The following is an 11,752-nucleotide window of genomic DNA, read 5'->3' as shown; positions in this document are numbered from 1 at the left end:
CTACAATCTTGTCCCTGACATCCTTGGAGAGCTCTTTTGTCTTGGCCATGGTGGAGAGTTTGGAATCTGATTGATTGATTGCTTCTGTGGACAGGTGCCTTTTATACAGGTAACAAGCTGAGATTAGGAGCACTCCCTTTAAGAGTGTGCTCCTAATCTCAGCTCGTTACCTGTATAAAAGACACCTGGGCGCCAGAAATCTTTCTGATTGAGAGTGGGTCAAATACTTATTTCCCGCATTAAAATGCAAATCATTTTATAACATTTTTGACATGCGTTTTTCATGTATTTTTTGTTGTTATTGTCTCTCACTGTTCAAACAAACCTACCATTAAAATTATAGACTGACCATTTCTTTGTCAGTGGGCAAACGTACAAAATCAGCAGGGGATCAAATACTTTTTTCCCTCACTATGTATAGTGTTCACGTTGGTGTTATGTGTTAATGCTGTTGTCTCCAAGTTGAATGTGCGCCTCAATCAAACCCATTACACTACTATGCACTAAACTATACACTACACCACTACTATGCACTGCACAATAAACTACGCTACTATACACTACACTGCTATACACTACATGGCGACACACCACTATGCACTACACCACTGCATTACATTGAAAACGAATTTCTTTACAACTGCTTGTTGTGTTATCGGTTTGTTTCCTTCACCCCGTACCTCCAATTGGCGCGGTTGGGTTACGTACGAAAGAACGTTCACACGTAGATAACGCGCGATGTTTCCACTTAAAACACAAAGGAAATGGACTCGTAGGTAAGTATATGAACAAATCACACTCCGGGCCGGATTGTTTTTCGTGGCATTTCCACAAATTAGAAACCACTCAAATTCCCCTCCGCATGGGCTATCGGGTTCCACGGACGGGGGAGGTGGGGGGGGTGGTGTAGGGGGCAATGGTGGGGGGTGGAGTAGGTGATGGAGGGTGGAGGAGGTGATGGAGGGTGGAGGAGGGGGAGGTAGTGGGGGTAGAGGAGGAGGTGGTGGGTGGAGGAGGTGGTGGGGGTGGTGGGGGGGGGTAGAGGTGGAGGTGGTGGGTGGAGGAGGGGGAGGTGGTGGGGGTGCAGGAGGGGGCAGTGGTGGGTGTGGAGGAGGAGGTGGTGGGGGGGGGGGTCGAGGAGGAGGAGGTGGGGGGTGGAGGTAGTGGGGGGTGGAGGAGGGGGAGGTAGTGGGGGGTAGAAGAGGAGGTGGTGGGTGTGGAGGAGGAGGTGGGGGGTAAAGAAGGAGGAGGTGGTGGGTGGAGGAGGAGGGGGAGGTGGTAGCGGTAGAGGAGGCGGAGGTGGTGGGTGGAGGTAGTGGGGAGTAGAGGAGGAGGAGGTGGGGGGTGGAGGAGGAGGAGAAGGAAGGGGAGGTGGTAGGGGTGGAGGAGGGAGGAGCTGGTGGAGGTAGTGGGGGGGTGGAGGAGGAGGAGGTGGGGGGGTGGAGGTAGTGGGGGGTAGAGGAGGAGGTGGTGGGTGTGGAGGAGGAGGGGGGTGGAGAAGGAGGAGGTGGTAGGGGTGGAGGAGGAGGAGGGAAGAGCTGGTGGAGGTAGTGGGGGGGTGGAGGAGGAGGTGGGGGGTGGAGGAGGAGGTGGGGGGTGGAGGAGGAGGAAGGGGAGGTGGTAGGGGTGGAGGAGGAGGAGGGAGGAGCTGGTGGAGGTAGTGCGGGGTGAACGAGGAGGTGGAGGGTGGAGGTAGTGGGGGGTGGACGAGGAGGTGGGGGGATGGCGGTAGTGGGGGTCGGAGGATGAGGGAGGAACTCCCAGCTGGGACGCCTGGTCCCGTTCTACAGGGAATGCCCTGCACAGCCTGGGGCTGCCTCGGTACCAGGAGACTCAACGTGTCGCAGACAGGCAGCCCTCTGACCCGCACCTGGAACCGCCCCCTACTCGGGCGTCCCCCCCTCATCGATCGGGGGCGGGTGTCACGCGGGGCGCTCCGGGGCCCCCGGGCAGGGCTGACGGCCTACGCCGGCCGCGGTGGCCTTTCGCGCGGGGACAGGGCTGCATTCGGGGCGGAACGTACGAAGCGGGGGTCAAGGGAGGATTCTCTACGGGGGCGGGCAGGCGGCCACGGAGGGTCCGTCGGCCCCCGACCGTACCCCCTCCGTCGTGCCGGAGGGCCGTCGCCCAACCGTCGTCGGATGCAGAGGCATTGGCTCGCGTGCCACCTGCGGGCCCCCTCCAAGAGGTGGAATTCGACAGTGTTTTTTTTGGGTAGGGTGAGGCTGTGCGAATTCGTGGTTTAGTCCCACCATGAAGACGTGCCGAGGACCCAAAAACACCACGGCTGGAGGGAGACCCCTCCCCCCCCCCCCCTCCTCCCTCCCCCCACCCACCCTGAGCCCTGTGAGGGCCAAGAGAAGCCTCTGTGGAGGAGTCTTCTACTCCAAGCCATCCTACAAGAGTCGCTGGGGCCTTTAGTTTCGAGCCTGGCCCCGTGGCAACGTAACCACCAACGCCTTCCCTAGCCCGGTTCACGGACACCAAACCACCTCGGTGGCTCTACGCACCAGCGCAAGTGCTCTGGACTAACTCTTCAAGCTCCCGCGGAACAACATCCTGCTGAAATTCCTGCACTTCTTCTCCGCCACGAAGCTCGTTACTCATTGGGTTAGAAATGCAGCAGAATCATTTTAAAGCAAAACAATCACGGCGTTCCGATCGCAACACAGGCGATCTTCATCGGGTGTCGAGAACAAATCATTGGGGGGTAAATGCCACATGCGTGACTTTACCGAAAGAAAACAAACCCAATGAGTAATTTTACGCGGTCACGAAAGCCTTAAGACTTTACTGACACAAAGCTCGCCCTTTGGCCAGAGGGGAGGGACGGACTTCCTCGTTGAACGCTCCGTTGAGCTGCGCCAAAGCTGGCGATCGGCAGGGCAAGAAAGGCGGCAGCGGACGGGAGCCCGCTCACCGAACCTCCGAGGCATCGTCAGGGCCCTGATCTCTGCCGGGGTGTGGCTGGAGTTCGGCCACACCCAGCCCGCCGGGGATACCGGGCACCCTCCCGGAGCAACGGGCGGTGGCGAGCGCCGCGTGCTCCGCACTAGCCAACGGGGCACCTGGCCATGGCTGACTGAGCTGTGCCTCCTCCTCCTCCTCCTCCTCTTGGCAGCTATGCACCACTCTTTTGTTTACTTTGTGAGCGCATTTTAGCGTCCGGTACAAAGTAACGGATACTCACCTGCAGAGGAAAGCCGAAGTGATGAGCAAACGGTGCATCGCGATCCGTGAACAAACCCGGGACTGATGGGTCAAACAAAAAAAACCCTAAATGATGACCAGACGGTGCTCGCGGTCCGTGAACAAACCTGGGACTGATGGGTAAAACAAAAAAACCCTAAATGATGACCAAACGGTGCATCGCGATCCGTGAACAAACCCGGGACTGATGGGTCAAACAAAAAAACCCTAAATGATGACCAGACGGTGCTCGCGGTCTGTGAACAAACCTGGGACTGATGGGTACAAAAAAAACCTAAATGATGACCAAGCGGTGCATCGCGATCCGTGAACAAACCCGGGACTGATGGGTCAAACAAAAAATACCCTAAATGATGGCCAGACGGTGCTCGCGATCCGTGAACAAACCTGGGACTGATGGGTACAAAAAAACCTAAATGATGAACAAACGGTGCTCGCGATCCGTGAACAAACCTGGGACTGATGGGTAAAACAAAAAAAACCCTAAATGATGACCAGACGGTGCATCGCGATCCGTGAACAAACCCGGGACTGATGGGTACAAAAAAAAAACCTAAATGATGACCAAACGGTGCATCGCGATCCGTGAACAAACCCGGGACTGATGAGTACAAAAAAAAGGAGGTGGAGGAGGGGGTGGGGGAGGAGGGGGGTGGTGGGTGAGACGGGTTTCCAGGGTCTATAGCCCCTCGGTGGGTCCTCATTTCTGTCGGCGCGGCGGTGGGGCTAACGCCGCGACGGGCGTTATGGGGGAATTGCCCGACGATGCTGGATGTAATTACCAGCGAAACGTCACAGTACTCAAACTGTAAATGTTGTGGATTCACTCTTCAACACCACCGGTGGGCTAAAGTAGCGAACTATTTGTCTTTTGCTAACGTGACACGTTTTTTTTGCTGATTGGCCGTGTCGGGTGGTGGAGGGTTACGACACATTTATATCTTCTTTGGTTCTTTCGGTAAAGTCACCACGTAGAATGAGAATAAAATAATAAAATAACACAATAAAATTCCCACGACGTTTCGGCCACAACGCAAGCGGCCGTCTTCAGGTGAAAGGTACAGAGCTTAGAAGAGATGCCGCGACTCTAAGTTCTGTACCTTTCACCTGATTGAAGCTCTGTCGTCCCGACAGGTCTGTACCTTTCACCTGAAGACGGCCGCTTGCGTTGTGGCCGAAACGTCGTGGGAATTTTATTGTGTTACTTTATTATTTTATTCTCATTCTACGTGGTGGTGACTTTACCGAAAGAACCGAAGAAGATGAATCCTTGCAGTCACGAATTCGCTTCAAATCGAAAGACGCATTTGTAAATAACGCGATCTAACCCAAAAAAACCTTTCTCATGAATAACATCGGTCGCGAAGGCCTACGCGTTATGGGCCCATCAATTCTGTGCGGCGTCATCACCTCCTTGGGTGACCCAACAGGTGGGAAAGATGAAAAACAGCAGCAGCAGCAGCAGCATTGGGCTCCCTGTAAAAATGCACGAGAGAGAAAAAAAATGGCGGCCATGTTTTAAAATGGCGACAATTTTATAGAGGAGAGAAAAAAAATGGCGGCCATGTTTTAAAATGGCGGCTATTTTTTTAGAGGAGAAAAAAAATGGCGGATATTTTGGAGAACCCCCCCAAAAAATGGCGGCCTTTTGGGGGTGGTGGTGGGGGGGGGGGAGAAATGGCGGCCTAACCGGAGCAGCCCAGGGCTGGTTCAGATATTATTCGTCGCCACGGGCGCGGGCATCGAACTCGGGTCTTTGCCGGGCTCGGAGCGCGGCGCCACCCATCACCGCGCTGTTACCGAGTGGCGGCAGTGCCCCTGAAGGCACGGCACGGCACGGCAACGTGAGGGGTTTGGGTGGGCAGCACCACGGCCTGACCGCCTGTGTCTTTCACCTCGTGGTGACATTCGCACACACACCAACTTTAACCTGTTTTTTGTTTGTTTTAATTATACCAGTTAAGGCCCACTGAGCTATATATATCTCTCTTATTCAGCAGCGGGACCTGCCCCACCACAAAATGATGGAGAGACTAAAACCGGAGGTCACGGAGAACAAAATCCACTCGACCACGGCGAGAGAGAGAGAGAGAGAAAGAGAGAGAGAGAGACACACACGCGAACTCCAAATACGCAGCAGCAGCAGCAGGCATCAGGGTCGGGGTTCGAAAGGACGACCTCCTGTATACCAGGCGAGTTCATTCGCATCCCATCATCCAGGGCCAGCAGCTGGAGCTCGGGAAGCGATATTCAATCCACTCTTCAACGTTGACCCAGACACGTTGGAGGTGGGGGGCACGGGGGGCACGGGGGGCACAGGGGGGAGAGATATACCCCACACTTCAACCCCCCACCGTACCAGATTTAAGAAGCTCTCCCCCCCCCCCTCCCTCCTGGAACTGTGTGTCGGTGTCTCGGTGTGGCCGGCCACTGTTTTTTTGCTGTTGCTTTAACTGCCTTTCCTCAAGCTTGGGAACTGACGTACGAAAGCAATTTTGAGCTTTTTTTAAACTTTAATGGTTCAAGGGGCGCCAGGGGTAAGCAAGGGTTCGATCCCGATCCTGACCCCCCGACACCAGCTGCATAATTGGAGTTGGCGGTGCCTCCCTCGCCTTCGGCTTTCCCTCCACATTTATAAATATGCATTTGGATCATTTAGAAAATGTTTCTGCTACAAATGTCCAAGTGATGAGCCGCTTCGTTGGGCTCCCATTTGCGGCCAGGTCAGCTTGTGAGAAATGAGTTTCAAACCCTCGGCAGCTTCGTGCGTGTACTTCGTGTGTCTGTACTGTTTGTTGTTGTAATGTTCTTACACGCACTCTACCATCAATTCTACCACCAATTCTGTGAAAAAGAGCTTTATAGCTCATCGGATTTCTCCAGTTTGAATACATATGCATCACATAGAGACCCAATAATCTATGGGTCTCTGCGTGATGGGTCTATGGGTCTCTGTATAATGAGTTTACTAGTCTCTATGCGAGTCTATGGGTCTCTATGCGAGTCCATGGGTCTCTACGTGAGTCTACGGGTCTCTACGTGAGTCTACGGGTCTCTATGCTAGTCTATGGGTCTCTATATGAGTTTATGGGTCTCTATGCTAGTCTATGGGTCTCTACGTGAGTCTACGGGTCTCTATGCTAGTCTATGGGTCTCTATATGAGTTTATGGGTCTCTATGCTAGTCTATGGGTCTCTATGTGAGTCTATGGGTCTCTATGTTGTTGTAATGTTCTTACCCGCACTCTACCCCCCCCCCCCCCCCACACCACCACCAATTCTGTGAAAAAGAGCTTTATAGCTCATGGGATTTCTCCAGTATGAATACATATGCATCACATAGAGACCCAATAATCTATGGGTCTCTGTGTGATGTCTATGGGTCTCTGTGTGATGCACCTATGGGTCTCTGTGTGATGCATCTATGGGTCTCTGTGTGATGCATCTATGGGTCTCTGTGTGATGAGTCTATGGGTCTCTGTGTGATGAGTCTATGGGTCTCTGTGTGATGCATCTATGGGTCTCTGTGCGATGAGTCTATGGGTCTCTGTGTGATGCATCTATGGGTCTCTGTGTGGCGAGTCTATGAGTCTCTGTGTGATGAGTCTATGGTTCTCTGTGTGATGCACCTATGGGTCTCTGTGTGATGAGTCTATGGGTCTCTCTGTGATGCATCTATGGGTCTCTGTGTGATGCATCTATGGGTCTCTGTGTGATGAGTCTATGGGTCTCTGTGTGATGCATCTATGGGTCTCTGTGTGATGCATCTATGGGTCTCTGTGTGATGAGTCTATGGGTCTCTGTGTGATGCATCTATGGGTCTCTGTGTGATGCACCTATGGGTCTCTGTGTGATGCATCTATGGGTCTCTGTGTGATGAGTCTATGGTTCTCTGTGTGATGCACCTATGGGTCTCTGTGTGATGAGTCTATGGGTCTCTGTGTGATGAGTCTATGGGTCTCTGTGTGATGCATCTATGGGTCTCTGTGCGATGAGTCTATGGGTCTCTGTGTGATGCATCTATGGGTCTCTGTGTGGCGAGTCTATGGGTCTCTGTGTGATGAGTCTATGGTTCTCTGTGTGATGCACCTATGGGTCTCTGTGTGATGAGTCTATGGGTCTCTGTGTGATGCATCTATGGGTCTCTGTGTGATGCATCTATGGGTCTCTGTGTGATGAGTCTATGGTTCTCTGTGTGATGAGTCTATGGTTCTCTGTGTGATGAGTCTATGGGTCTCTGTGTGATGAGTCTATGGGCCTCTGTGTGATGCATCTATGGGTCTCTGTGTGATGCATCTATGGGTCTCTGTGTGATGAGTCTATGGGTCTCTGTGTGATGCATCTATGGGTCTCTGTGTGATGAGTCTATGGTTCTCTGTGTGATGCGCCTATGGGTCTCTGTGTGATGAGTCTATGGGTCTCTGTGTGATGAGTCTATGGGTCTCTGTGTGATGCATCTATGGGTCTCCGTGCGATGAGTCTATGGGTCTCTGTGTGATGCATCTATGGGTCTCTGTGCGATGAGTCTATGGGTCTCTGTGTGATGCATCTATGGGTCTCTGTGTGATGCACCTATGGGTCTCTGTGTGATGCATCTATGGGTCTCTGTGTGATGAGTCTATGGTTCTCTGTGTGATGCACCTATGGGTCTCTGTGTGATGAGTCTATGGGTCTCTGTGTGATGAGTCTATGGGTCTCTGTGTGATGCATCTATGGGTCTCTGTGCGATGAGTCTATGGGTCTCTGTGTGATGCATCTATGGGTCTCTGTGTGGCGAGTCTATGGGTCTCTGTGTGATGAGTCTATGGTTCTCTGTGTGATGCACCTATGGGTCTCTGTGTGATGAGTCTATGGGTCTCTGTGTGATGCATCTATGGGTCTCTGTGTGATGCATCTATGGGTCTCTGTGTGATGAGTCTATGGGTCTCTGTGTGATGCATCTATGGGTCTCTGTGTGATGCACCTATGGGTCTCTGTGTGATGCATCTATGGGTCTCTGTGTGATGAGTCTATGGTTCTCTGTGTGATGCACCTATGGGTCTCTGTGTGATGAGTCTATGGGTCTCTGTGTGATGCACCTATGGGTCTCTGTGTGATGAGTCTATGGGTCTCTGTGTGATGAGTCTATGGGTCTCTGTGTGATGCATCCATGGGTCTCTGTGCGATGAATCTATGGGTCTCTGTGTGATGCATCTATGGGTCTCTGTGTGATGAGCCTATGGGTCTCTGTGTGATGCACCTATGGGTCTCTGTGTGATGAGTCTATGGGTCTCAATAAGAGTCTATTGGTCTCTATGTGAATCTATGCGTCTCTATGTGAGTCTACGGGTCTCTATGTGAGTCTACGGGTCTCTATGTGAGTCTATGGGTCTCTATGTGAGTCTATGGGTCTCTATGTGAGTCTACGGGTCTCTATGTGAGTCTATGGGTCTCTATGTGAGTCTATGGGTCTCTGTGTGATGCATCTATGGGTCTCTGTGTGATGAGCCTATGGGTCTCTGTGTGATGCACCTATGGGTCTCTGTGTGATGAGTCTATGGGTCTCAATAAGAGTCTATTGGTCTCTATGTGAATCTATGCGTCTCTATGTGAGTCTACGGGTCTCTATGTGAGTCTACGGGTCTCTATGTGAGTCTATGGGTCTCTATGTGAGTCTATCGGTCTCTACGTGAGTCTACAGGTCTCTACATGAGTCTATGGGTCTCTGTGTGAGTCTATGGGTCTCTATGTGAGTCTACAGGTCTCTATGTTAGTCTATGTGTCTCTCTGTGAGTCTATGGGTCTCTATGTGAGTCTATGGGTCTCAATGTGAGTCTATGGGTCTCTATGTGAGTCTATGCGTCTCTATGTGAGTCTACGGGTCTCTATATGAGTCTACGGGTCTCTATGTGAGTCTATGGGTCTATATGTGAGTCTATGGGTCTCTATGCTAGTCTATGGGTCTCTATGTGAGTCTACAGGTCTCTATGTGAGTCTCTGGGTCTCTATGCTAGTCTATAGGTCTCTATGCGAGTCTACAGGTCTCTATGTGAGTCTATGGGTCTCTATGTGAGTCTATCGGTCTCTACGTGAGTCTACAGGTCTCTACATGAGTCTATGGGTCTCTGTGTGAGTCTATGGGTCTCTATGTGAGTCTACAGGTCTCTATGTTAGTCTATGTGTCTCTCTGTGAGTCTATGGGTCTCTATGTGAGTCTATGGGTCTCAATGTGAGTCTATGGGTCTCTATGTGAGTCTATGCGTCTCTATGTGAGTCTACGGGTCTCTATATGAGTCTACGGGTCTCTATGTGAGTCTATGGGTCTATATGTGAGTCTATGGGTCTCTATGCTAGTCTATGGGTCTCTATGTGAGTCTACAGGTCTCTATGTGAGTCTCTGGGTCTCTATGCTAGTCTATAGGTCTCTATGCGAGTCTACAGGTCTCTATGTGTGTCTATGGGTCTCTATGTGAGTCTATGGGTCTCTATGTGAGTCTCCGGGTCTCTATGTGAGTCTATGGGTCTCTACGTGAGTCTATGGGTCTCTATGTGTGTCTATGGGTCTCTATGTGAGTCTACGGGTCTCTATGTGAGTCTATGGTTCTCTATGTGTGTCTATGGGTCTCTATGTGAGTCTACATGTCTCTATGTGAGTCTACGGGTCTCTATGTGAGTCTGCGGGTCTCTATGTGAGTCTATGGGTCTCTGTGCTAGTCTATAGGTCTCTATGTGAGTCTACAGGTCTCTATGTGAGTCTCTGGGTCTCTTTGCTAGTCTATAGGTCTCTATGCGAGTCTCCAGGTCTCTATGTGAGTCTACAGGTCTCTACGTGAGTCTACGGGTCTCTATGTGAGTCTATGGGTCTCTATGTGAGTCTATGGGTCTCTATCTGAGTCTATGGGTCTCTATGTGAGTCTACGGGCCTCTATGTGAGTCCACAGGTCTCTATGTTAGTCTATGGGTCTCTCTGTGAGTCTATGGGTCTCTATGCTAGTCTATGGGTCTCTATGTGAGTCTACGGGTCTCTATGTGAGTCTATGGGTCTCTGTGTGAGTCTATGGGTCTCTATGTGAGTCTATGGGTCTCTACGCGAATCTACAGGTCTCTATGTGAGTCTATGGGTATCTACGTGAGTCTATTGGTCTCTATGTGAGTCTACGGGTCTCTATATGAGTCTATGGGTCTCTACGTGAGTCTATTGGTCTCTATGTGTGTCTATGGGTCTCTATGTGACCCTACGGGTCTCTATGTGAGTCTATGGTTCTCTATGTGTGTCTATGGGTCTCTATGTGAGTCTATGGGTGTCTATGTGAGTCTATGGGTCTCTGTGCTAGTCTATAGGTCTCTATGTGAGTCTACAGGTCTCTATGTGAGTCTCTGGGTCTCTTTGCTAGTCTATAGGTCTCCATGCGAGTCTACAGGTCTCTATGTGAGTCTCTGGGTCTCTTTGCTAGTCTATGGGTCTCTATGCGAGTCTGCAGGTCTCTATGTGAGTCTACAGGTCTCTACGTGAGTCTACGGGTCTCTATGTGAGTCTATGGGTCTCTTTGTGAGTCTATGGGTCTCTATGTGAGTCTACGGGTCTCTATGTGAGTCTACAGGTCTCTATGATAGTCTATGGATCTCTCTGTGAGTCTATGGGTCTCTATGCTAGTCTATGGGTCTCTATGTGAGTCTACGGGTCTCTATGTGAGTCTACGGGTCTCTATGTGAGTCTATGGGTCTCTACGCGAGTCTACAGGTCTCTATGTGTGTCTATGGGTCTCTATGTGAGTCTACAGGTCTCTATGATAGTCTATGGATCTCTCTGTGAGTCTACGGGTCTCTATGTGAGTCTACGGGTCTCTATGTAAGTCTATGGGTCTCTATGTGAGTCAATGGGTCTCTATGTGAGTCTACGGGCCTCTCCGTGAGTCTGAGTCTCTACGTGAGTCTATGGGTCTCTACGTGAGTCTACAGGTCTCTACGTGAGTCTACAGGTCTCTACCTGAGTCTACGGGTGTCTATGTGAGTCTACGGGTCTCTATGCTAGTCTACAGGTCTCTATGTGAGTCTATGGGTCTCTATGTGAGTCTACGGGTCTCTATGCTAGTCTACAGGTCTCTATGTGAGTCTATGGGTCGCTATGTGAGTCTATGGGTCTCTATGTGAGTCTATGGGTCCCTATGTGAGTCTATGGGTATCTATGCTAGTCTACGGGTCTCTATGCTAGTCTATGGGTCTCTATGCTAGTCAACGGGTCTCTATGCGAGTCTATGGGTCTCTCTGTGAGTCTATGGGTCTCTATGCGAGTCTATGGGTCTCTCTCTGAGTCTATGGGTCTCTATGTGAGTCTACGGGTCTCTATGCTAGTCTATGGGTCTCTATGCTAGTCAACGGGTCTCTATGCGAGTCTATGGGTCTCTATGTGAGTCTACGGGTCTCTATGCTAGTCTATGGGTCTCTATGTGAGTCTACAGGTCTCTATGTGAGTCTATGGGTCTCTATGTGAGTCTATGGGTCTCTATGCGAGTCTACAGGTCTCTATGTGAGTCTATGGGTCTCTACGTGAGTCTATGGGTCTC

Source organism: Petromyzon marinus, chromosome 80, assembly GCF_048934315.1.
Source record: "Petromyzon marinus isolate PM22_M1 ecotype Great Lakes invasive population chromosome 80, UKy_Petmar_22M1.pri1.0, whole genome shotgun sequence".
NCBI classification, from domain to species: Eukaryota; Metazoa; Chordata; class Hyperoartia; order Petromyzontiformes; family Petromyzontidae; genus Petromyzon; species Petromyzon marinus.
Note: the sequence above shows the minus strand (reverse complement) of the source record.